At 40.7% G+C, this 26,723-nt stretch overlaps 1 protein-coding gene across 5 annotated transcripts in view; it reads right to left on the bottom strand.

The window, feature by feature from the left end:
* LOC140726975 (RNA-binding Raly-like protein) overlaps positions 1-26,158 on the bottom strand; it is a 946,129-nt gene extending 919,971 nt beyond the window's left edge. For 2 of the 5 annotated variants that reach the window (XM_073044065.1, XM_073044075.1), the window contains exon 1: positions 25,889-26,158. The gene's annotated coding sequence lies outside the window, so the exon portion shown is untranslated. The remainder of the gene's footprint in view (positions 1-25,888) is intronic. The other 3 variants (XM_073044047.1, XM_073044055.1, XM_073044104.1) reach the window with 2 other exon arrangements.
* Positions 26,159-26,723: the final 565 nt, after the last annotated feature.

Below are 26,723 nucleotides of genomic sequence, written 5' to 3'. Positions count from 1 at the left end.
CTCCATCTTCTGTTTGCTTCATGATGCCATGATCATAACCAACAGGTCTCCAAAACGAACCAGCATCACTGACCTGAAGCATCTTTCAATATCACCCAGTGTAGTCACTCACCTCGCATTCAACAAGTTTCACACTGGGGTGAAAATAATGCAAGACCGATGTGAAAACTGTTTGAATTATGTTACCTCCAGTCCAGACTCAATATCACCCAAACTCAAAAGCCAAATTTCAATAGACACTCATGGACATACATGTTTGGAGATGCAGCACCATGCCATTTCAATACAAGGGATCATTGCCTTATACAGCACAGAAATAACTCTTCAGCCTAACTTGTCCATTCTGACCAAGAAACACATGTATGCTAATCCCATTAGCTTGCATTTCACCCATATCCACACATGTCGAAATGTCTTTTAAACATTGTAAGTACACTCACCTCTACTAACTCCTCTGGCAGCTCATTCCATATAACTACTATTCCGTTGGGGAAAAATAACCTGCCCCCAGATCCCATTTAAATTCTTACCCTCTCTCATGATTAACAGATGCGAGGTTAAGAATTTAAATAGGATCTGGGGGCAGGTTATTTTTCCCCAACGCAACAGTGGTTTGATTCATACTGGGAAAAATGGTTTAACTACATAATGCCTCATAGGCCTGATTTTATTCTCACAAATCAATGAATATGTCGTAAAAAAAAGATCACTCCCTACTTGTTCATAGTTTTTTCCTTCTGCTGGTTTTTTCTTTCCGCTCTTTTCTATAAGTGTATACCTCAGATAAATACTTTGTGGAGATTTGTGATATATATATCTATGTACAATGTCTGAAATACATCTTATGGAAATGTTTGTTTGATGATGAACTTCAATAAAAAATAAATTACAAAAAAAAATTCTTACCCTCTCAGTGTAAACCTGTGCTTTCTAATTATAGAGCCTTCTAATTTGGGCAAAAGATTGTGACTATATACGCTTCTTATAGTTTTCTAAATCTCTAAAACTTCACACCTTACCATCCTTCGCATCAGGGAAAACCTCTTTCATCTTACAGCACACACAAAATGCTGGAGGAACACAGCAGGCCAAGCAGCATCTATAAGGAGAAGCACTGTTGAAGTTTCGGGCCGAGAAAGGAAAGATACTAAGAGATTTGAAAGTAGTGGGGGGAGGGGGAAATGCGAAATGATAGGAGAAGACCGGAGGGGGTGGGATGAAGCTAAGAGCTGGAGAGGTGATTGGCGAAAGTGATACAGAGCTGGAGAAGGGAAAGGATCATGGGACGGGAGGCCTCGGGAGAAAGAAAGGGGGAGGGGGGAAGCACCAGAGGGAGATGGAGAACAGGCCATTCAGGGCCCCAGACAGTCCTTCCAGGTGAGGCGACACTTCACCTGTGAGTCGGCTGGTGTGGTATACTGCGTCCAGTGCTCCCGATATGGCCTTTTATATATTGGTGAGGCCCAACACAGACTTGGAGACCGTTTTGCTGAACACCTACACTCTGTTCACCAGAGAAAGCAGGATCTCCCAGTGGCCACACATTTTAATTCCACGTCCCATTCCCATTCTGATATGTCTATCCATGGCCTCCTCTACTGTCAAGATGAAGCCACACTCAGGTTGGAGGAACACCACCTTATATACCGGCTGGGTAGCCTCCAACCTGATGGCATGAACATTGACTTCTCTAACTTCCGTTAATGCCCCTCCTCCCCTTCTTACCCCATCCCTGACATATTTAGTTGTTTGGTTTTTTTCTCTCTCTCTGCCCATCACTCTGCCTGTTCTCCATCTCCCTCTGGTGCTCCCCCCCCCCTTCTTTCTCCCAAGGCCTCCCGTCCCATGATCCTTTCCCTTCTCCAGCTCTGTATCACTTTCGTCAATCACCTTTCCAGCTCTTAGCTTCATCCCACCTCCTCCGGTCTTCTCCTATCATTTTGCATTTCCCCCTCCCCCCACTACTTTCAAATCTCTTAGTATCGTTCCTTTCAGTTAGTCCTGACGAAGGGTCTCGGCCCGAAACGTCGACAGTGCTTCTCCTTATAGATGCTGCCTGGCCTGCTGTGTTCCACCAGCATTTTGTGTGTGTTGTTGTTTGAATTTCCAGCATCTGCAGATTTCCTCGTGTTTCCTCTTTCGTCTTAGCCTCTTTTGTCTCTCTTTTAACTCAAGCTTCCAATCCAGACATTATTTCAGTAACTCTTTTCTATATACTTTAACATAATTCCATCCTTCCAATAGCATAACAACCAGATCTGCATGCAATATTCAAAGTGCAGCCGAACTGAAACTGTAATATGACATCTAAAAATGCATTCAGTATCTCAGCCAATAAAGGCAGGCATATCATACACCTTCTTCACCATCCTGTCTACCCATGTGCCACTTTCAGTGAAGTATGTCACAAGGTTCCTCTGTTCAATACCACTCTCCTGGACCTGTCATTCACTGTGTATGTGCTGCCCTGGTTTAACTTGCCAAGTCAAACTTGTCTAATTTACATTCTAGCTGTCATTCCCATGCCCATAGAATTATAGAACGCTACAGCACAGATACAGGTCTTACAGCTCATTTAGTCCAGTTTGAACTACTAATCTGCCTAGTTCCATTTATGTGAACCATGGCCATAGCCCTCAATACCCTTCCAATCCATGTAGCAATCCAAATTTCTCTTAAGTGTTGAAATCTAACCCACACCCACCACTTCCATTGGCAGCTCGTTCCACACTCTCACCATACCCTGAGAGAAGTTCCCCCTCATGTTCCCCTTAAACATTTCTCCTTTCATCCTTATCCCATGAGCTTTAGTTATGTCACACCCAACCCCAATGGAAAAAGCCTGCTTGCATTCCCTCTATGTATAGCCTCATAATTTTGTATACCTCTATCAAATATCCCCGCAGTCTCCTACATTCCAGGGAATAAAGTCCCAATCTATTCAACCTTTCCCAGTAACTCAGGTCTTCCTGGCAACATTCTTGTAAATTTTCTCAGCATTTTTCCCAATCTCATTAACATCATTCCTATAAGTAGGTGACTAGAATTGCACACGATACTCCAAATTAGGACTCAGCAATGATTCATAGATAGCAAGATGCCACAGGCATCTGGGCTGGCTCTTTTGCTGTTTGCCATCTATCTGGATGATAATGTGGTTAACTGAATCAGCAAATTTGCAGATAACAAGAAGATTGGGTGTGTAATGGCCAGTGAGGAAGGAAATCATGCTATGCAGAGGGATCTGCGTCAGCGGCAAAAATGGGCTGAAAATGGCAGATGGAATTTAATGCAGACAAGTCTGAGATTTTGCACTTTGGTAGGACCAACCAGTGGTCTCACGTGGTGAACGGTAGGGCACTGAGGAGTGCAATAGAACAAAGGAATCTGGGAATACAGGTATATAATTAGTTGAAATTAATGTCACAGGCTGATGGGGTCATATAGAAAACTTCTGGCGCATTGGCCCTCAATGTATGAGAATGGGATGTTATGTTGAAGTTGTACAAGATGTTGGTGAGGCCTAATTTGAAGTACTGTGTGCAGTTTTGGTCACCTACCTACAGCAAAGATGTAAACAAGGTTGAGAAAGTGCAGAGAAAATTCACAAGGATGTTGCTGGGTCTGGAGCACCTGAGTTATAGGGAAAGACTGAATACGTTAGGACTATAATCTTTAGAATGTAGAAGATTGAGAGGAGATTTGATAGAGGTATACAACATTATGAGGTGTATAGATAAGGTAAATGCAAACAGGCTTTTTCCACTGAGGTTGGGTGGGACTACAACCAGAGGTTATAGGCTAAGGTGAAATGTGAGAAGTTTAAGGGGAACTTCTTCATTCAGAGTGCTGTGAGAGTGTGGAATGAACTGCCAGTACAAGTGGTGCATATACGCCTGATTTCAACATTTAAGAGAAGTTTGGATAGGTACATGGACAGTAGAGGTATGGAGGAAAATGGTTCCGGTGCAGGTTGCTGGGAGTGAGTTGTTTAAATAGTTTTGTCATGGACTAGATGGGTCGAAGAGTCTTTTTCTGTGCTGTACTTCTCGATGACTCTAAACCTGGAGGTCCTGTCCTTTAACCGAGCACCTAACTCTTTGAACTCACTTTGCAGGACCTCGTCACACTTCCTACGGTGACATTGGTACTGACATGGACGACGATGACCTGTGGTTGCTCACCCTCCCACTAAAAAATATTGTAGACTTGTCAGAGATGACCCTAACCCTAGCATTCGGGAGGAAGCATATAATCCGTGAATCTCGTTCTCATACACAGAACCTCCTGTCTGTTCCCCTAAGCAATGAATGCACTATCAGTACAACTCACCTCTTCTCCCCATCTCTTCCCTTCTGAGCCACGGAGCCAGACTCAATGCCAGAGTCCTGACCACTGTGGCTTTCCTCTGCTAGATCCTCCATCCCAACAGTAACTCAAACTGTTATTTAGGGATTGTGTACTCTGTGCTGGCATACTTTCCCCAGTAGATCTAGATCAGATAACCCTCTTGACTGTCAACTACACTCCTTTGGTGTCATTGGTGAACTTACTAATTAGGTCATATAAATTCTCTTCCAAATCATTAATATTGCTGTCAACTCAATTTGTGAAGCATAAGGCAGGATTAATTCTTCTGCTAAATGAAAACCAGCATGAAGGTCCATGAAGAGATGCTGAAAATTGTAAACTAATTCTTACAACCTAATATCCAAGCCTTAAGTGAAGACATTCATCATTACCATCAGTATTTCAGTACAGCTTCAACCAACAGAGAAAAAGATGTTTTTAAAGAAAAGATCTCTATGCTAGCACTAAAATCACGGCTAATCAGGAATCTTACATTGCCTGTGAAGATAGTAATCAGGAGATACATTGGGACCTTGATCAGTTGAGTAAGTGTGTTAAGGATTGGCAAATGGAGTTTAATTCACACAACAAACATAGGAATTTTGCGTCCATCACTGTTCAGAATAGCGAACCAGCTTTTAGAATAGCACAGTGTACTTCAAGTTCACGTAACAGGACAATGTCGAAGTACAGCATAAAACACACGTGTACAGAACCTCACCAACAATCTTCCTGCCAGTCTGGTTCCATCTGTAGCAGAGTAAGCAGGTGCTACATTGGCCATATCAGTAACCTCAAAACCCAGAAACCACAGGTGTAGAGTGAAAATAAGTCATCCACAATCACAGGGGACTGTCTGAGATGACAAAAGAGCTGCTCATATCTATAATACCAAGAAATGAAGTTAAATGTGTAACAAAAGCAAATGCTTCATTTTGAAGCCTGAACAGAAATGTTGCTTCTAGCAACATTGTCAAAGTTCCTCATTAAAATCATTCATCTGTTCTTAACAATCAGTTCATGCATTACTTCAATGAGGATATCATAGTATCATTTCTTTAGCATTAGTCTCTTACTACCTCATCTCATAAGCTGCTAAAACCTAAACCACATCTTTGCTGCATCTAAACAATACCACTTTTATTGTATTGTCCATAGACAAGGCTTTCCCACACCCTGTCCTAACTCAGATTGTATTGTCCATAGACAAGACTTTCCCACACCCTGTCCTAACTCAGATTGTATTGTCCATAGACAAGACTTTCCCACACCCTGTCCTAACTCAGATTGTATTGTCCATAGACAAGGCTTTCCCACACCCTGTCCTAACTCAGATCGTACTGTCCATAGACAAGGCTTTCCCACACCCTGTCCTAACTCAGATCATACTGTCCATAGACAAGGCTTTCCCACACCCTGTCCTAACTCAGATTGTATTGTCCATAGACAAGGCTTTCCCACACCCTGTCCTAACTCAGATCATACTGTCCATAGACAAGGCTTTCCCACACCCTGTCCTAACTCAGATTGTATTGTCCATAGACAAGGCTTTCTCACACCCTGTCCTAACTCAGATTGTTTTGTCCATAGACAAGGCTTTCCCACACCCTGTCCTAACTCAGATCGTACTGTCCATAGACAAGGCTTTCCCACACCCTGTCCTAACTCAGATTGTATTGTCCATAGACAAGGCTTTCCCACACCCTGTCCTAACTCAGATTGTATTGTCCAAAGATGAGGCTTTCCCACACCCTGTCCTAACTCAGATTGTATGTCCATAGACGAGGCTTTCCCACACCCTGTCCTAACTCAGATTGTATGTCCATAGACAAGGCTTTCCCACACCCTGTCCTAACTCAGATTGTACTGTCCATAGACAAGGCTTTCCCACACCCTGTCCTAACTCAGATCATACTGTCCATAGACAAGGCTTTCCCACACCCTGTCCTAACTCAGATTGTATTGTCCATAGACAAGGCTTTCCCACACCCTGTCCTAACTCAGATTGTATTGTCCATAGACAAGACTTTCCCACACCCTGTCCTAACTCAGATTGTATTGTCCATAGACAAGACTTTCCCACACCCTGTCCTAACTCAGATTGTATTGTCCATAGACAAGGCTTTCCCACACCCTGTCCTAACTCAGATTGTATTGTCCATAGACAAGACTTTCCCACACCCTGTCCTAACTCAGATCATACTGTCCATAGACAAGGCTTTCCCACACCCTGTCCTAACTCAGATTCTATTCCCTCATTGCTCCTTCTTTTTGCTAACCTGTAATAGCTTCTAGTTGGGCAATACCTTAAATTTTAAATGATCACCATATTTTCGATGCCTTGACCCCATGGTTTTGTCTTGCTCTACAGTCCAAGACATCTACTACTTTCATTTTTTTTCCTCTTGGTAGTCCTTGACTTGATTCCTCTACTATTGCTGGCCATATTTTCAGTGGACAAGGCCCTACATTCTGGTGCAGGGGTTCCCTAGGTTGCCAAGGACTCGACCTACATAAGTCCAACTTTATGCAAATTTTTCCCATGCATTTTTCATGCTAGTAATAACTGCAATGTTTCATAATATAGACTGGCTGCCAGTTCTGTTTCACAAGTGCATTAGTTGATTTTGACCACAAGTTTTGTACGGAATTATATTGGCGAGGACAAATTGACATGAACTTTATTGCCTTCCACTGCCCAGTTACAATGGAATCGAATCAGGATAACCCACGCGCAATGGCTGGTTTCAATGAACCTGAAGTATCAGTGGATGTAGTGTATATTGTGCACAGATATCAGTAGAAGCAATCACATGTCAATTTCCAAAGCAACTCTCCTGTAGTGAAACTATTAGAGCAGATTCTTTATGGACAATGGTATCTGATTACTGTGGGGAGGTTATAGTAAACAGGCTTTATTCCCTCCAAGACAAGTTCTTGTTTAAATTTAATAACATTAGAAGACACACACCCAATAAACAGTCTATGTTTTGAATTTTAGAAATGCAGAGGTGCGTCATCTGCACGTCACTAAACACATGTTGAAAAAATTTACTGTTTTTTCTTTCCCCACATAAATTCTGAAAGAGTAACTTTTATTCAGTATCTTAATTATTTTGGTTGTGATTTATGAATTCTGTACAAATGAATTTGTTCCCATATGGGTGCAACATGGAAGTTGTCTGTATATTCTATTACTTTCATATGGGTAGCAATATGGTGATTTTTAATGAAATAAGAGAACTATAACAAGTGTTTGTAGAATTATATAACATGGGTTTCTTTAGAAAAAGTATATTTTTGACTTATGGGGATATCATGTGTTGACAGTCCTCAGGAATGGAACCCTTACAGAACCTGGTGACAACTTATATTCTGCCCTAAAACCTGTCCCTTTAGGACTTGATTTTTGCAATACAAAATGTTGGAGGAACTCAGCAGGCCAGGCAGCATCTTTGGAAAGTCGACGTTTCGGCCGAGCAGAATTTGCATTTTCATTTACTTTGCTTTATGAGTACCCCAAAGTAGCTTCCAAGTTGCCTATATAAAAGGGTAACCAATCTCTCTTTTTTGACAAACAGTGATTAGTGGTGCTGACGATCTCTGACCAAAAATTCTTCCCGTTGATGCTGCCTGACCTGCTGAGTGCTTCCAGCATCTGCAGATTTTCACTTCCCAGAAGCTACAGTGCAAGTCATTCCTGGGTTATGAATACCCATCTTATGGAAACTTGTACATACAAACAAGCTCCCATACAGGTAGTTTCCAAGAGCATTTTTTAACCTGATCTATTCACGTGTCAAAAACGAACAATGTGCGCCAGAGGATCAGTGTGATGGGAGTGAGAGCAGATGCAGGAAGAGCAGCCACTAGCCTTCCACAGTCACTCAATAAGTGAGCAAGTGAGTGTGCTCAACATTCCCAGCTCTGCTCAACTAAATCAAGCCTCATATTGTCTATTTTCAGATTTATGAGCAAAATTAACTCTTAAATGTTTACAAATTAAGAAACTTTATTTCTAACATCCTTCATATACATGAGTAGTAAAAAGACAGAAGTCATTCATTACCTAGGGATGGACTGTATTTTCTTGTATGCAGAAGGGAAATCACAGGTTCTGATATGAAGCACAAAGATACAGACGTGTATTGATTAACGTCACCTGGTACAGCATGGAAGAATCAAAATGAACAGCAGTGCCATGCAAAGCAGTATGGAAGGGTGAGTACACCGTCATGTTAACCAGCAGTGTTTGCCACACCACTGGCTGTAAAACTACCATGATCTCTCAGGTAGACAGAAGTATTCTCACATACAAATCCTTGCTGCACTGAACTAATACAGTTCTCATACATGCACTGAAGTGGGGAAAAATATCAAGGGAGCTTCTATCTTTTGACTCTTCTCACTGCAGCGGTCAATCTAAAGATGCTTATACCTTAGTGTTCATTTGCTTCCTCTACAACCACAATGGCATCTCAATCTGTATTATCAAAGACCTGCTAAAAGTTTCAATACAAAATGCCAGCTGCTGCTCTGCAATTTATCAAAGTGAACTCTAATAGCCAGCACATTTAAACAGTAAATATAGTCTCCCTATTGTTTTTGCTTCTTGTGTATGTGTATGCACCTATTTTAAAGCTACAGAAAAAGCTAAACTAAAATAAGCTAAGTGGCATTTGCATGAATTTCATGAAAAAGGGCCATCTTCAGTTTCAGATGAGTTTGGTGGAGTGTTAAAGGTCTGCCTCCAGATGCCCTGACTGCACATTCAGAAATAGGTAAGTAAAGTGGACATTCAGTTTTCTGGGTTTGATCAATGCAAGAAAGGTAGCCACACAGCAATTCCGTAAGATGAGTTCCTAACCAAAACTTCTGCTTTGATCCAAACCCCACGTCAGATCCCTTCACCCATTCTTCTTCACAACAATTTTCTCCTCACATAATTATCAATATTCCAATTATTTTGAAACAACACTTACTTCCTATATTGTCAGCTGAATACATGTTGGACAGAGAGAAACATTTATAATTTCAGGTTGAAGGGTTTTCAAGGTAAATGCTTAACTCTATTTCTCTTTCTACGGATACTTAATCTACTGAGAAAGCCCATCACGTTCTGATTGAGATATGAGACTTCCAGCATGTCCAATTCTGTTTGCTTCATTATCTGCTATCTCAGTGTGGTGTATTTGGAAAAGTACAAGTTTGACAAATTTCCATTTGGAAACTACATCAAAAGACCATATGCAAACAGATGCTATATAATATTGATATGAAGGGATTGAGTTTACTCCTCCACCCCTGGGTGCTGACATTTGAGATGAAACTCAAACATAAACAAGTTTGATCCACATGAAAAATCAGTTTCACAATTCCACACTTGTGCAACATTTCCAAGCTCTGTTTACAACAGCTGGTCAGAGTTAAGGTTTATCCAGAAAATCTTCTGTTGGTAAATACATTTCAGCAATGTTAATTACACAAGTGAAAATTCAAAAAAAAAGATCAGTATTAGTGTAGAATCCTTTACAAATGGCCACTTAAAATAGAAAAGCTTCATGCTTTAAAATCAATATTGCTGCTTCTGAAAAAGCATTGTCAACAGAAATGTGAAACACTGATCTTCATAACTATATTTCCAGATAAGTACTTGCTACATTTATATAGATTCATACAGTGGCTTGAAAAAATATACAGCCCCCACAACTATTTTCACATTTTGCAGTCTCATTTTCTAAATTTATGATATATTGAAGTAGAATTTTTGAGGTAATCTACAAAACATTATGGATCATGTCAAATTGAAAGAAAAATTCCAAAACCTGTCAACAAGTTAATGAAAAAAGAACATAGTGAGGCTGAAAAAGTATTCATACCCTTTGTAATTAATATGTTAACTTTCCTCGGGTGCAACACTGTATATTACCTGACCAACTCACCCAATCTGTTGATGTAGAAAATTGGAGAGTTACCTTTTTTCAATGAATTAATTTCTCTGTATTAATTATGAGCGATTTTCAACAGACCAAACCAAAATGAAAACAAAAGCGCATTGAAGACAAGTCAGAGAAATGATAGTAGAGAAGCACTGGGTAGAACATCATCTCAAAGGCACTGAATATACCTCTGAGCTCAGTGCAGTCCATCATGAAAAAGTAGAAAAAACACAAAACAAGAGCCACACTGACTAGGTCACGTTACCACTCTAAACTTAGTCACCAGAGAAGAATGAGCAGTATGATACAGTGTTTGGACAATTTAAACGCCAGCCTAGATAGAATGGAAAGGTAGGGCATCAGGAACAGAGGCGAGGGTCAGGCCAATTTTGTTTGGTCTCCCATGATGTTCACACCTGTCTCCTTGGCGCTTTGGCTTTGACTCCTGGGCTTTGTGTCTGTGTTGTCCTGTTAATCCAAAGAACTGAGACCAAAGCTTTGGGCCTACTCTGGGATTCAGGGCTATGGACTCAATGTGGTTCAAAACGCTGTTGCCTGCTCCTATCGTTTGAATGATCTGTGTTTTTACTCTTTCTGTGTATTGGGTCTTGCTCTTTCTTCTTTTTTATTTGGGTTGTTTTGGATTTCTTGCTTTGTGGCTACGTGTAAGCAGACATATCTCAAGGTTATATAATTTTACATACTTTGATAACAAATGTACTTTAAAACCTTTTTAAGAGAAGCTATTGTGACACCAACAGTCTCTCTGAGTAAGCTGCAGAAGTCAACTGAAGATGAAATTTATGGCTCCACAATCTCTAAGGTCTTGCACAAAAAGGGCATTTATGGAAGAGTGGCCAGGAAGAAACCCTGGCTAAAAAAAAACATATCCTTGCCTGTAAAGGCTTGGCAAAGCACCACTTAGAAGATACTGTAAAGATGTGGGAAGAAGGTCTTGTGGTTGGATAAGACTAAAGTGGAACTTTTTGACCTCAACATTAAGCGCTATGTGTGGCGTAAATCTAAAACTGCGTATCAGCCAGGCAACGGCATCCCTACTGTAAAGTATGGTGGAGGTAGCATCATGCTATGGGGATGTTTTTCCAGGAGCAGGGGCTGGAAATCTGGTCAAGATTGATGGGAAGTGGAATGCTGTTAAATACAGAGAGATCCTGGATAAAAATTTGCCAGCCTCTGCCAGAAAGTTTAAACTGGAGAGGAAATTCATCTTTCAGCAGGACAAAGACTCAAAGCCAGAGCAACCATGGAGTGGCTTCAAATGAAGAAAATTGCTGTTCTTGAGTAAACCAGTCAGAGTCCCTTACTTAACCTGATCGAATAACTCTGGCAATAGCTCAAGATTATGCCCACTACTACTCCTCAACTAACCTGGCACAGCTTGAGCAATTTTGTTAGGAGGAATGGGTAAATCTTTTTTCATCATCTTGTGCAAAGCTAATAGAGATTTATCCAAAAAGACTACTGGCTATAGTAGCTGCGAGAGGTAGTTCAATTAAGTACTGAGCAAAGCGGGATGACGCAGGTTTTTGGGCTTTACTCTCAGTTAAATTGATCAAAACCCCTGGTTGTACCATTTATATGGGCAAAGGGTTTGGTGCTGAATATTTTTTCAAGGCATTGTATACCATATGTGCCAACCATGTAGTCTAGAAAGGTTGCCATGACAACTGTATCAATATCTACAAATTAAAGTAGACTAAGCAAATAATATATAATTCTTATATTCAAAGGATTTATTCTACTTAGAAATTATGTCTGTAAAAGTGTAAGATGAATGAATAACTTCAATGTGACGTCGATAATTCTCAGAAACATAGTGTGGTGCAGACTTCTCATATCTTATTTAGTTTAACATCACAGAGAATGCAACTACAGTGCTGTACCAACCAAGGCATAAAAAATGTTTGGGCATGGTATTTGATCTTTTGAGCACTTTATACCCTTAGGCAAGTCTTACCTCAATATTTTAAGAAAGTAGACACTTAAAACATTACATTAGCTTTCACAAGCATGTGCATGACTAGGATCCTACTGGTTTCAGATTGATTGTGAACCATCATCCTAAAATATAAGCAAAAATCATCACAAAACTTCTTAATCCCTAATATGTGCTACACCCATTCTCATTAACAAATTTGTACTGAAATCTTTCCATTTGAAGTGTAGCAAAGCACAATCAGACATTAACCCATGCTGCAAGGCAGACTATTTATTACACCACAGTAATTTTTATGGGTAACATAATATACCCAATTATTCCATACTTCTTTACTGGGGAATTTATTCAAATAATTAGCTTCAATTAATTCTTCAGCAATTTTTTTCTGAATTTGGAGATTTTTTTGTTAATTGATATAATCTAAAAACTGGCTCACATCAACTCAAAAATGGGTCAGAGCAGGTAAGATACTGAAAGTGATAAATGAAGCACTTGGATATTTTTAAATTGATAAAAATACTAAAATAATGAACATTAATGATATAGGAAGGGAAATATGGAGTTAAAATAACAAAACAAGTTTTGTTGGGGTTTTAAGGAAAATGATGGGAAGAGGGTGGTGGAGCACGGTCAGTCAATGTTGAGCACTAAGGTAACAGTGCCACACAGATTTCTGATTCTCCTTGCCTGTCATATGTCCAGATGTTTATTGAAGGGAGGAAAGATAGGAAATGCAAGGTAGAGTCAACTGGTCAGGCAGCATCTAAATATTCTGACAAAGGATTTTGGTCTTGAAAAGTTTTTATTTTAGATTTTCAGCGTCAAGTTGTTCTGATTTTCATTTTGTGTTGAGAAACTCACTAATCTGTCACTCCATAAAAACAGCATCAGGGGTTCCATTTGTATTGCAGTTCTTGCATTGCATGGATTCATGGAGTGCTGCCAGCTTCTGAAAGGCATTCTGGCAATCCTGGAAAACATATAGCCACTCTGTGTAGGCAATGAGCAAGTCTCCTACCTCTGCTTAAGTCTGTATTTGACAAAGGCTTTGTTTCCTTTTAACAAGTAACTATTTTTCCAATTTTCTGCCCCCACAAATTTAAACAGAATGAAACGCAAATCATCATGATACAATACTACAGAATTAAATATTGTCCTGGATTATTTTTGTTCTCTCACATACTTAAGAATCAAATTCAGGAACATAACATGTCTATTATGTTAAAGAGTACATTTAATGACATTACGTTGTTATTTATACGCCTTGAGTTGTCAAATGCACTGAGTTCATGTTGTAGCTTAAGTCCATGATACTTTTGTTCTCAGAGGTAACTGTCACTAAAAAAGTTTTCATTTTCCTCCAGACTTGCATTACCACACCAAGTAAGGAACCCACTCCTCTGTTCCAGCAATGTGTCAGTTACAGTCTCAGTTTAACGCTAATACAGCAAGCTTTCCTCTTACTCTTCAATTTAAAAACTAATGGCCAAATAAGTAAGATACTGTACTGTGAGCTCATGCTCATTAGGTTTGAACTGAGCTTCCCAAAGTTGTAATCTTGCAAACTATTAACAGAAACCTTCTATTTCATCAGGCTGAACTCAATTCCAACACCAATTGGAGCAGTGTTACACTACTGTCTAACACAATGTACTCAACTCCAATAGCATATCCTATTTGTACATTTAATTACTTATTAAAAGTAATCAATGAGAGTTAACGAGGATGAGGGCAGAAAGCAAGAGAGTGTTCAGCGCCCTCCACTTGTGTTTGATTGGTCTCCCTTTCCCTTTTGCTCGCTGCAACCAGAGTAAAGTGCTGGAGTCTCCGACAAGGTTTATTCAGCGTGCTTTGTGAATTTCACTCATTTTTAGAGAACTTTGAGCTCATGTTATTTATGTTTCTGATTTCTGGTTACTCCATTTCTTAAATTGCTACTTTGCATGATTTTGATCAGGCTGGACTGGCTCTGCAGCCTGGTCAGTGAACGACAGAGCGCTAAATTGAATTGAACTGAACAAAACTGAACATTCCCTTACTATTTCAAGGACCCTATAGCTTGATGTTTAATATTCTGTGTGTTACTCTCACATTTATTTTTGCCTTTTGCACAATTTGTTCTTTTTTGTGCTTTGGGTGTTTGGTGCTTTCTTTGAAAGGGTTCCATGGTGTTTGTCTTGTGACTCTGCAGGAAGATGAATTCCAGGATGGATACTGCATATATACTTTGGTAAGAAATGTACCTTGAATCATTAATAAATTTCCAGTTGCTCAACACAAGATTTTTATCATGAGCAATGCACACAAAGTGCTGAAGGAGGGGCTCCAGAGGGAGCAAGTATGGAAATGACAAGGGGCAAGAGGGAGACAGAAGGAGGAAAATGGAAAAAGACAGAGAGGGGGAGGGGGAAAATTACTGTCAGTTAAAGATCATTAAGATCAGATGGAATATAACGTGTTGCTCCTCCAATCTGAGTGTGGCCTCATTACAGTAGTAGTGGACCGACACAAGACATGAGAGCAGATTAGGCCACCTGGCCCATTGAGTCTGTCCCACCATTCAATCATGGCTGATCCTTTTTTTCTCCTCATCAACCCCAGTTCCTAGCTTTCTCCCCATAACCTTTGATGACATGTGAGAATGGGATTGTGAAGTCAAATTACACGCCACCAGCTATCCTCCCCTTCTCCTCTTCCATTTCTTTCTCCCATGGTCCATTGTTTTCACCTGTCAGATTCCTTTTTCAGCCTTTACCTCTTCCACCTCCCACCTCTCCAGCTTCTTACTTCATCTTTCCTTGCCCATCCATCCACCTTCTCCCTCACCTGATTTCACTATCACTTGTCAGCTTCAACTTCTTCCCCTTCTCCACCTACTTCCTCTGGCTTCTTCCAACTCCTTTTTCAGTCCTGATGAAGAGCCTTAGTTAGCATGAAGCTTCAACTGTTTATTCCTCTTCATAGATGCTGCCTGACCTGCTGAGTTCCTCCAGCATTTTCTGTATATTGCTCTGGATTTCCAGCATCTGCAGAATCTTTCGTGTTTTTATATTTTTTTAACAGATTAGGTAGCATGAACTATGACTGCTGCAATCACCTGTTGAAATTGCAGTAGGTCCTGCATGGAATCCATCAGTGAAACTCAGTTCCTTTCGGAAAGAGAAAGGGTTAACATTACTGGCCCAAGAATTTTGTTAGGACTGGGAAAGAGAGAAAGCAAATTAGTTTCAGTAGCAGAGAAGTTGAGCAAGAGATGACCACAGAAAGAGAATACCTCTGATAAATGGAGTCCGAGTGACTCACTGTCAGTTAGAATCAGAGCATGCTTCTTTGTGTTATGTGTCCCCGATAGCAAAGCTGCAAGAATCAGTATCAAATTTAATATCACTGGGATGAATCGTGAAATTTGTTATTCTGTGACAACAGTGCATTGCAACAAAACAATATATTATAATAAATATAAATATACAAATTAAATAAATGCAAAAGGTGAGGGAAAATACTCTTGAGTGTCCAGGGGTTCATTGTCCATTCATTAATCTGATGGCGGTGGGTAAGAAGCTGTTCCTGAAATGTGTGTGTGTGTCTTCAGGCTCATGTACCTCCTCATGATGGTAGCAATGATAAGAGGGCAGGTACTGAGTAATGGAGGTCCTTAACGATGAATCCTGCCTTTTTGAGGCATCGCCTTTTGAAAGTGTATTTGACGCTGGGGAGGCTAATTGCCACGATGGAGTCAGCTGAGTTTACAACTTTCTGCAGCTTTTTCTGATCCTGTGCATTGGGCCCTCCACACCAGACAGTGATGCAACCAGTTAGAAAGCTCACCACAGTACATCTGTAGAAATTTGTGAGAGTCTTTGTGACATACCAATTCACCTCCAGCTCCTAATGTAATATAGCCCGAGTCATGCTTTCTTTGTAAATACATCAATATGTTGGGCCAGGTATAGATAGCTGACAGGCTCAATAGGTCAAACAATACACAGAAGACGAAGCCAGAGGTGGGAGATATCGATGAGATGCAGATTCTGCACAGGTGCCTCCCATCTATATGCACCTTGGTTTCTTCTCTACTGTACTGAATAAAGCCTGAATTTCAAAAGACATAACAGCAGAATTCGGCCATTTGGCCCATCGAGTCTGCTCCATCAATTCATCATGGCTGATCCATTTCTCCTCTCAGCCCCAGTCTTCTGCCTAGCCCTCCTATCCCTTCGTGCCTGACCAATCAAGAATCAAACAACCTCGGCCTTAAATATACACAAAGACTTGGCCTCCACAGCTGCCTGTGGCAAAGAATTCCACAGATTCACCACTGTCTGGCTGAAGAAATTGTTGAAGAAATTCCTACTCAGCTTCATTCTAAAAGGATGTCACTCTATTCTGAGGCTTTGTCCTCTGGTCTTAGACACTCCCACCATAAGAAACATCCTCTCCACATCCACTCTATTAAAGCCTTTCACCATTTGATAGCTTTCAAATAGGGCATCCGTCATTCTTCTGAATTCCAGTGAATACAGGCCCAGAGCCATCAAACACTCCTTATATAATCCTGGAATCATTTTTGTGAACATCCTTTGAATCCTCTCCAGTTCCAGCGCATCCTTTCTAAAGGGTCCAACACTGCTCAGAATACTCTGTGAGGAATTGACTACATTTCATCTTTATTCTCACTCTCCTCCAGGAAAGAGCAAAAACTGCTTCAAACCCTTCAGACTCCACCTGCAGATTATCCGTTGCAATTTCCACCGGCTCCAGCAAGATTCCACCACCCGGCATGTATTCCCTTCCCGAACTCTTTCAGCATTTTGCAGGGAATTGCCCACTCAGTGACCATTTGGACCACCCTGTCATATCACCGACCACTTCCTATCTCCTGGCCCTTATATATGCAACACAAGACAGACAAGACCTCTGCTTTCACCTGTTACTTTCAAACTATTCTAAGATCTCTTTGATCAAATGCATTTCCAATCTAGTGTACTGCATCTCGTGTTCACCATGTTTTCTCGTCTACATTGGAGAGACCAAACACAGGTTGGGTGACTATTTTGCAGAACAAATGTTTGAACTCCACTGATGTGACCACCAGGTTTCAGTCAACCATGGGCTCCTTCAAAAATGTTACGTCACTGTTCCAATGAGCATAATACAAGCTTCAAGAATTACACCACATCACCTGAAAGGGCAGAAGAGGAGGCCATGGAGTGACATGTTGGAATGGGAATGGGTACTGGAATTAAAATGGTTGCCCTTTGCAGTTGGATGAAGGTGCTTGGCCTCCAGTCTACATCTGGTCTCACCCATATAGAAGAGACCACATTGGGAGCACAGAATACAACAGATTCACAGGTGAAATGTTGCCTCACCTGGAAGGTCTCTATGGGGCCCTGAATAGAGGTGAGGAAGGAGGTCATTAGGGCGATGGGGCACTTTCTCCTCTTGCAGGGATAAATGCCAGAAGGGAGATTAGTGGGAAGGGATGAATGAACAGGGGAATCATAGAGGGTGGGATTCCTGCTGAAAGTGGAATGTGGTGGGGAAGATAAAGATGTGTTTGCTGGTAGGATACCATTGAAGATGGTGGAGGTTTCGGAGAAAACAGGATGTCCGAGAAATGGAAAAGCAGCTGAGTACAGCACCAATGATGGAGGAAGGGAAACCCTGTTCTTTGAATCTCTTATGTCCTAGAAAGGAAAGCCTCATCCAGGGAACAAATGCAGTGGAGATGAAGGAACTCAGAAAAGGGAATGGTATTTTTATAGGAAGCAAGGTGGGAAGATGTATAGTCAAGATAGCCATGGAAGTTGGTAGGTTTATATATAAGTGATATTGGTAGACGGTTTGTCTCCAGAGAAAGAGAAAGAGATGGAGAAAGTGGAGAGAGACATCTGAAATGAACAAAGTACATTTAAGGGCAGGTGGTAGCTGGAAGCTTAAATTAATGAAATTGACGAGCTCAGCATGTGTGCATGAAGCAGCATCAATGTAGTCATCAATGTAGCACAGAAAGATTTGGGGAGCATTAACAAGGAAGGCTTGGAACATGGACTGTTCCACACAGCCAACAAACTGCAGGAGTGCTAGGGCTCATGTTGTGTATGCCCATACTGCATGGTGATTTGGATAAAATGGGAGGAGTTCAAAGGAAAATCGTTGAGTTTGAGGACCAGTTCCACCTGACGGAGGAGAGTAGTGGTGGAGCGAAACTGGTCAGGTCTACTGTTGGAAATAGTTATCACTATTCTCCAAATTTAAATAACTCACTTTTTACCTGTACAATGACTGTTTATTTCTGCTTGTCGTAAGTTTGGCTCAGTTTTTCTTTTCTGTTAGTAAGCCTGGTCTACTGTGCATAGTTAACAACTTTGCTATTAGCAACACGTTACACAAAGAGTGATAATATAATTCTAACAGCAACTTTAACTGCTATATTAACTTATTTAATTTCACTCTATCAGCAAGATACCAGTTGTTCTACACATACTACCTCCACTTTCTCTGCAACTGAAAATTGTACATTAAATTTCTCTTCCCCACCTCCCACAGAACTGAAACATTAAATCTATTTCTCCTTCCACAAATGATACTTGACCTGCGGCTTGTTTCTGACATTTCTATTATTATTTCAGATTTCCGCCATCTGTAGTTTGATTTCTGGGAAATGCCTCTTGAACTGTCATAAATGGTGCCAAATTCAAAACCCCATTCATTTCAATAAGGTTTAGAGGACAAAAGATTGGAAGGCAAAAAGAAATTTACAAAATTACATTACTTCATTGTTTAATTATTTATGCATTTTGTTTCATATAAATTTAAAATGTTTTAGAACAATTGTCTGGCTAGGCACAGCTTAAATGCCATCTCTAACTTTGTTGATGACACGACCGATTTTCAATGGTGACAAGGAGGTATACAGGAGTGAGATAGATCAGCTGGTTTAGTGGTGTCACAACAACAACCTTGCACTCAATGTCAGTAAGACCAAGTAATTGAATGTGGACTTCAGGATGAGGAAGTCAAGGGAACACACTCCAGTCCTCATTGAGATGTGGAAAGTGTGAGTGGTTTTAAATCCCTGGGCCCAACATATTTATGCAATTAGAAAGAAGGCATGACAGTGGCTATAACTCATTAGGAGTCTAAGGAGGATTGGTGTGTCACCAAAGACACTTGCATATTTCTACAGATGTACCATGGAGAGCATTCTAACTGGTTCTATCACCATCTGGTATGGAGGGGCCACTGCACAGGATCAGCAAAAGCTGCACAGAGTTGTAAACTCAGCCAGCTCCAACATGGACACCATCCTTTCGAGCATCCAGGAAGCCTTTAAAAGGTCATGCCTCAAAAAGGAGGCATCCATCATTAAGGGCCCCTGTCACCTAGGATATGCTCTTCTCTCATTGCTACTATCAGGGAGGAAGTACAGGATCCTGAAAACACACACTCAAATGTTTCAAGAACAGTTTCTTCCCCTCTGCCATCATGAATGTTACCTCAGTAGCCTTTTCTTGGCTTTTTACACTACTTATTCAATTAAATTTTGCTTTTTTTATACAGTAGTTTTTATTGTAATTTATAGTTACTATTCTGTATTGCAATGTGCTGCTGCCACAAAGCAATGAATTTCATGACATATGCCAGTGGTATTAAACCTGATTCTGATTCTAATTCTGATCAGATCAGATTCTGATCTCCTTTCTGCTATGCACATTGTCCCAGAAAGCTCAGCTCTCCAGTTAAGGTAAGTTCCAGCAACAAATTTGGGTAGGAGGATGTGTCCAGCAAGATCTGGCCACTATAACAAATGAATAAAAAATAATTTAGGTTGCTCATTTTAGATTTTTTTTTCTTCTGATACAGGAGGCCATCTGGCACATTAGGTCTGCACTACTTACTAGAACAATCCTATTTCTTCATTTATTGCCTTCCAATCAATTCTCTCTTACATCCAATTAAATCTACCCCCCCACCCCAAACACAATTCTCCCTTCACATATTTACAGCAGGGTACTTTGTACCAGCCAGTTAAACTGCCAGCTGGCACGTTATTGGGATGCAAAAGGAATCTGGGGTAAACGTAGCAATCACATGGAGAACGTAGAAACTCCACAGACACATTGGTCACGATTGAAACTGGGTGGTTGGACGTGTTGGTTCTATCTAATTCTGATATCGTGTCTTCTTGTCTTCTCTGCTGCACTGCCATGCCACTTTAAGCAAGAGGTACAGAAAATGAAATTCACCTTCATGCACCAAATTAGCATCTAGAATTAGATGCAAAGTTTAGAAATCACATGTATCTCATCTTGTGAGCCTAATAGTATTTGCTGTCCTCAGCCTCCAATCTTGAGACTGAATAGATTGGCAGCCACCACCGGCCCCCACTCAAGGCTTGTGCCTACTTCTTTGCCCAGATCTCCGTGCCTTCCTTTACCCCAAAGGTTTATGTCTCTGATGTGGTACTAAAATGGTCATAGATTATACCTTTTGTGATTGTGACAACAATAACTTCCCTTTGTTTCTTAACTTAATGTGACTGACCACACCATCCAGCACCAATATACTCCATTATGTCAGTCGGTATTTGTCAAGCTCTGTTATCTTTTCACTCACGGCAGCGGATAACCAGCGCTGACATTTCTCTCACATCTATGCTGTGGTGCCTAAGGAGCTATACTTTGCTCTCACCAAGTACACATTCAGAAGCTACCCCTCAACAACATTAAAGAAAAACATCAGGTTTCCACACACACACTGATAGTGGTGGGGTCAGTTAGTTTCATCAGTCACAGCTCACCTCCATCATTAAAGAAATAATGTCTCCAGAAAGCAGTATCCATCACTAGGAATCACGCCTCAACCCCTCACCGGTCAAACCATGTGCCCTTCTCCTGCTGCCATCAAGTGATAGGTACAGGAGACTTAAGAACAACACCTTAAGATTCATCAGCAGTTTCTTCCCCACTACCAGCAGATTCAATTGACCTGAAAAATCTGAACGCTTCCTTTATTTGTTCTCACTCTTAGTTTTGCACTCGTATTATGTTTACTTTATGGCTCGATTTTCACCCAAGTACTGAAATTTTATGTTAATTTATGTTTGTCCATGTCTGGTAAAATACTGTGACACTGCTGAAAAAAGCAAAATTTTCATTGTATTTATGCCACACGAATGCCTATGACAATGTAATACAAAGCAGCATACCCCAACATGTGTTACACTGCGGCAGCTTTCTTCAGCCCTGTTTGAAGAAGTCTCTGTCAGACGATTATCAACATGCTAGTTATTTTAGCACACTATGCAAATAGGACTTTGGCAAACCTTGTTGGGGCGAACGGCCTGTTCCTGTCAAAAGCTTTCTAATCTAAAAACAAATCACCTACAACACCAGAGGGCTCAACGCATTTGACCACTGCTACACCACCATCAAGAATGCCTACCATTCCATCCCACCCCTGCACGTTTGTAAATCTGACCATTCTTCTGCCCATAGACAGACACAGACTGATGAGGGTTGCACTGGTGAAGGAGACCACAAAGAGCTAGACAGCAGAAGCCGAGGACTGAGTTCAGGATTATGTCCAGACATGTTCAAGGATTAACCACTGGACCTAGCTGAATACACCGCCATCACCAGTGACTTTATAAGGACATGCGTGGATAAGTGTGCACCCACCAAAACATTCTGAGTCTTCCCCAACCAGAAGCCCTGGATGCATGATCTGATTCAAAATTTGCTGAGGACTAGATCTGTGGTATTTAAGGCTGGCAACCCAGAGCTATGTAGGAAATCCAGATACCATGTACTTACCTCTGGAAGGACAATGGAGGACAGAGGCAATTTGAAACTGAACTGGAACCACAAATGGTCACTTGGCTACCCTGGCAGGGCTTGCATAATATAACTTCCTACAAAGCGAGATCCGTTAACATAAATGGCAACAACCCATCATGGCTGGATGAACTCAGTATCTATGTATGCTTTAATACAGAAACCTTTGACACACCCTCATCGTCAAATGATACCGTAATCTCAGTCACTGAGACTGATGCCCTGGCATCCTTCAAGAGGGCAAATCTGTAGAAGTTGCCTTGTCCAGGGGCATACTGAGGACCTGTTTCGACCAAATAGCTGCAGGATTTATGGACATATTCAATCTCTTACTTCTGGCATCAATTATACTAGTACCCAAAATAAGGTGACCTGCGTCAATAACTACTGTCCGGTGGCACTTACATTAACTGTAATGAAGTTCTTTAAAAAAAGGTTGGCTATGGCATGAAATCAACTCCTGCCTCAGATGACCTAGATCCCGATACAGAGTCACAAAGGGCGCACAGTACTTCAAAATAGAATCAAAGTTTTTTTTCCTGATACATTTAATTTTGATATTACCTGGTACTGTTTATCATTTTCTAGTTGTGGTTAAATTAGCTTTTGACATCTCATCACCCCATCAACTGCAGTTTAACCAGTATTCAACACAAACTACAAAGGTGATATTTCATTGATTGAACTATCAATATAGAAAATGTTAATATCGTCAGAAGCAGAACATTCTCATTGCTCGTTACTATCACTCCCATGCCCAGCAGCAACATTCAAAATGATATCACTCATCTTTTGTGAACCTGACCTCAGTCCACTAGTATTCAGTTTCATGACAAAAAGTATAAATCTATATTCAAAAATTAACATCATGCAAATATAATAGAACGAGACTAGATAAATGCACTGCTACCCAACTTTATATGATCAGAATTCTAAATAAATGATAATATATGGGTGGGGGGGTGGAGAACAGGTTGGGGAAATAAATCATTCAAGTGCATCACCAATCGAATAGTCTGTATAGGCCTTGATTTGTACAAAGGAGTTTGGGTTGTACAAAAGCATTAAGACACTACTTTTTCATAATTTCATGCAGAAATTAAATATAGGTAATTCAAATTGGATATAATTCTACTCTCACCCCGAGTAACGGGGGATATCTATACTGTCGAACCAATTGTACAACAGCAGATGCGTAGATTGGGATGTTGGTTGGGGGGGTGGGGAGGAGATAGGATGTTGTTGATGGTGGTTTGAGAGGGAACAGAATAGAGTGGGATGAGTATTTACTAACTAATTTGTCATAGTGAAGTAAACTCTCCTCTTCTCTTGGTTTACAAAGCAGTGCTGTAAAAGTCACTTACCTTATCTTTGCTTTGCTTTCAGCTGCCAAAATTCCCAAGGCCTGGCAACCCAGTCACTTGTGGCAAGAATAGAAGGCAGCAGACCAACACATTCTGCACCGGAATGGGATGCCCTACTCTGTCCCTGTTTCTATTAAAAATGGAGTATCTGAAAATCTGGCCCCTGCTACAGAGCTTTTTACGTCCAACAGAACCATTTTTTTTTGGGAACTGCGGTTCATCCTACTATGTTAATATTTTTGTATAATGTTTCAATGCCAATTATCACGAGATTGTTGTTTTATCATCAGGTTTAAAAATGCTCTTTATTAACTGCCAGCCAAGATGCGTCTCAGCTAAGAGAACATTCAGCAGCTTTAATAAATTCAGACGGTATACAGTGAATGCTGGAAACTGAGTTCTGAATGGAAGATTCTGAGGTTCAGAGTATTTCCAGCATGTTTTAAGCAGGTTTCTGCCATTCTGCTTTTGTACTAAATGTCATAATGAAGCATTTGTGACTCTCTTTTGAGGCATCAATCATGTTGAGGGCTGCCCTCAAATTAAATTGTATTCTGGAAGAAATAACAACTTTGCTAAGCTAATTATTAACAGTTGAAACTCTATTCATTTTCTCTTTTTTAACAATATATGAATTGACTCTATATAACTATTGGATAATGTTTGAAAAAAGTAAAAAGGACAAACTTTCAATAATTAAACACTTTCTACCCATTAGTATACTGTTAGCACCTTCCCAGTAAGTATTTCAAATCTGTGTTTGGCAGTCTTATTACAACTGCAATGTATGCTCCTTCATCAAACAGCACACATAGATGGTTCACTAGTGACAAAATGGTTCACCAGTCAAGAAATCTAAAGTAGTTAATTGCTTATCAAAAAAAAAAGAAATTGGTTCTTAAAGGCAGATTGCATCTCTGATATTAAATCTTCAGAGCTACCTGCTGAAAAAAGAACAGAATGCATCTGGACAATTTTCATTCTAGTCAGATCTAATTTCTACAACATGTTGTTTCTCAAAACCAGTGGGAAGCATTTTCCCTTTCACTGAGAACATTTTGGAGATGTGAACTGCATTGCCAGATCCTCCTCACACAGATAAGAATGCTTGTCAGTCGCTTTGCTTGCACAATATTGAATTTGGCTAGAACTTCCCAAACTTCTGCATTAATAAATGACATTATCCATTTACCTGCCACCCTCATTCCTTACAACGATCGAATTCAGGACAAGAGTGTTCTTCAATAGATACCCTTTACTCAATAACTGGCAAACTGTCTTCCGAACGCCCAATGAACGGCACTGCTTCCAATGAAATCATTTGTGATAAAAATGGAAACGTGCAATTCCTGTAGATGACGGGCTCTCGTCCGAACACACATATAGGTAAAGTCAAGCATCGCAATGTGTCACGGTCATTTTGGCCGACAGACCACAGTTACTTACATCGCAGCGGCACCGTTTACAGTGATTCTCCCATACTGTTGTCAGAAGCTCTTCATCGGAAAGCATCTCACAAGTTCCCATGGATGCAGTTTATTGAAAACACAATGAATATTCGGCAGCAATGCCGCAAATACGGAAATAACTCTACAGCGCAATGGACACATTAGGCAGACCAGCCGGAAGAAATCATTAAATGAAACACACGTTATTTACTTTATTTATCAACATTTTATTCCCATCTTTTCTGACAGTGATAGGGTTACATTATATTGGCCATGAAGAACTGATGTGCCTTTGTCACAATATAACCAGTAACGCACTTAACTTTCCCCCCGAAACCTTCCACAGCCATCCACAACTTTGTTTTGGGTTTTACTGATTAAAAAAAGTTTAACAACTGAAATCAAAATTTGTTCTTTCTTTGGTTTAATTTTTAAAAACCAACCATATGAAATAATGGACGCATTTAGGGAAAGGACTTCAAGAAAAAAGTGCTCTAGCAACAACCTGCAAGAAAAGTTTTTCGTTAAAAAATGTAGAAAAGTCTGCAAAACACTTTTGTTGACAATGAAAACTTGCATCAGGTCGTGCTTTTTGTGGCTTGTCACTTCAGCTCAACCAAGCGAAGCACACAGGTTGTGTCAATACCGATATGGAAAAATACACTAATAACGCTTTGCAAATAGAATGAGCACAATAGTAGAATTGTCTTTTAAAAAAACTACGGCTATGCATGCGTGTTAAAAATATTTTTGACTGGCGACAATAACAAAAAAGAAATTACAAAATATACACATAAAGCCAGTTCCTTTTGCCAATGCCGTCACTGACTTCTCACTCTACAGCATGCAAGAACTTATTCTGCAGAATAGAATTTATAAACCATGCTTCTTGGGCTCGATTTTCTTTAAAAAGATTCTTTTAAAAAAAGAATTAAAATGACAAAAAAGCACCGAAAAAATCCAGATAGAAAAAAAACCTACTCACCAAGCGCGAAAAATTCAAGAGAGAAAAATAGCGAAGTTTGTAATATGGCGGTGGAAGAAGTAATGAAGCGCCCTCCCTCAGCCTCAGGCAAAGGCACGTGATGCGAGAACCTGCTGCCGGCAACGCTCAATGGATGGCACGGCCACAAATCCCCCCAAAACCAACGCTCGTCTTCATTTATCTGCTCTGCACCCAGTCCGTCGAGCCGTTTTCACGTTTCGCTCAGGCGTTTCACATCCGCTTGCTCTCGCAGCCGCCGCTGCAATCGGCGCATCTCCTGGAGACCGGGCTGCGCATCCCTCAGAATCATGTGGTGCAGTCCGCTGGGTTGGAGGGAGGCAGTGGGGCAGCGCGTTGTCTAGGGGAAGGTGGGGAAGACAGATGCTGCAACTCATCTCACCTTCTGCACTTTCTCATGGGCTGTCCACCTGGCCTCTCAAAATGCAGGGCTTTCAGCTCGTCCAGACGTGTGTAAACCTGTCACACGGCTTATGCATTTCTAAGAGAAATTCCGTTTTAGTTACTGACTCGGCTTCTGTCGAAATGCATGAAATATTTCATGTTTTGTGTGCGGACTGTTTTATTTGTAACATGGTAATAGATAGTTATGATCGTGTGGCAAGTGGGGTGCAGGAGGCAGAAGAGCGTTCTCGCCGTCTTGTGGAGCGTGGGTGTGCGGACACAAAATTAACCAGCAGCGGAGTATTTTATTCGTTTTTACAGTTTGTATGTGTATCTTAATGCATTGATTAAACACTGCACGCTGCACTCCACGCCGATTTGTAGTTTCGGAGTGTGCTGAAGCTAGGAGACAACACATGGCCCACAGACATCG

Source organism: Hemitrygon akajei, chromosome 1, assembly GCF_048418815.1.
Source record: "Hemitrygon akajei chromosome 1, sHemAka1.3, whole genome shotgun sequence".
Classification (NCBI taxonomy): Eukaryota; Metazoa; Chordata; class Chondrichthyes; order Myliobatiformes; family Dasyatidae; genus Hemitrygon; species Hemitrygon akajei.
Note: the sequence above shows the minus strand (reverse complement) of the source record. Positions and strands in the feature narration are given on the sequence as shown.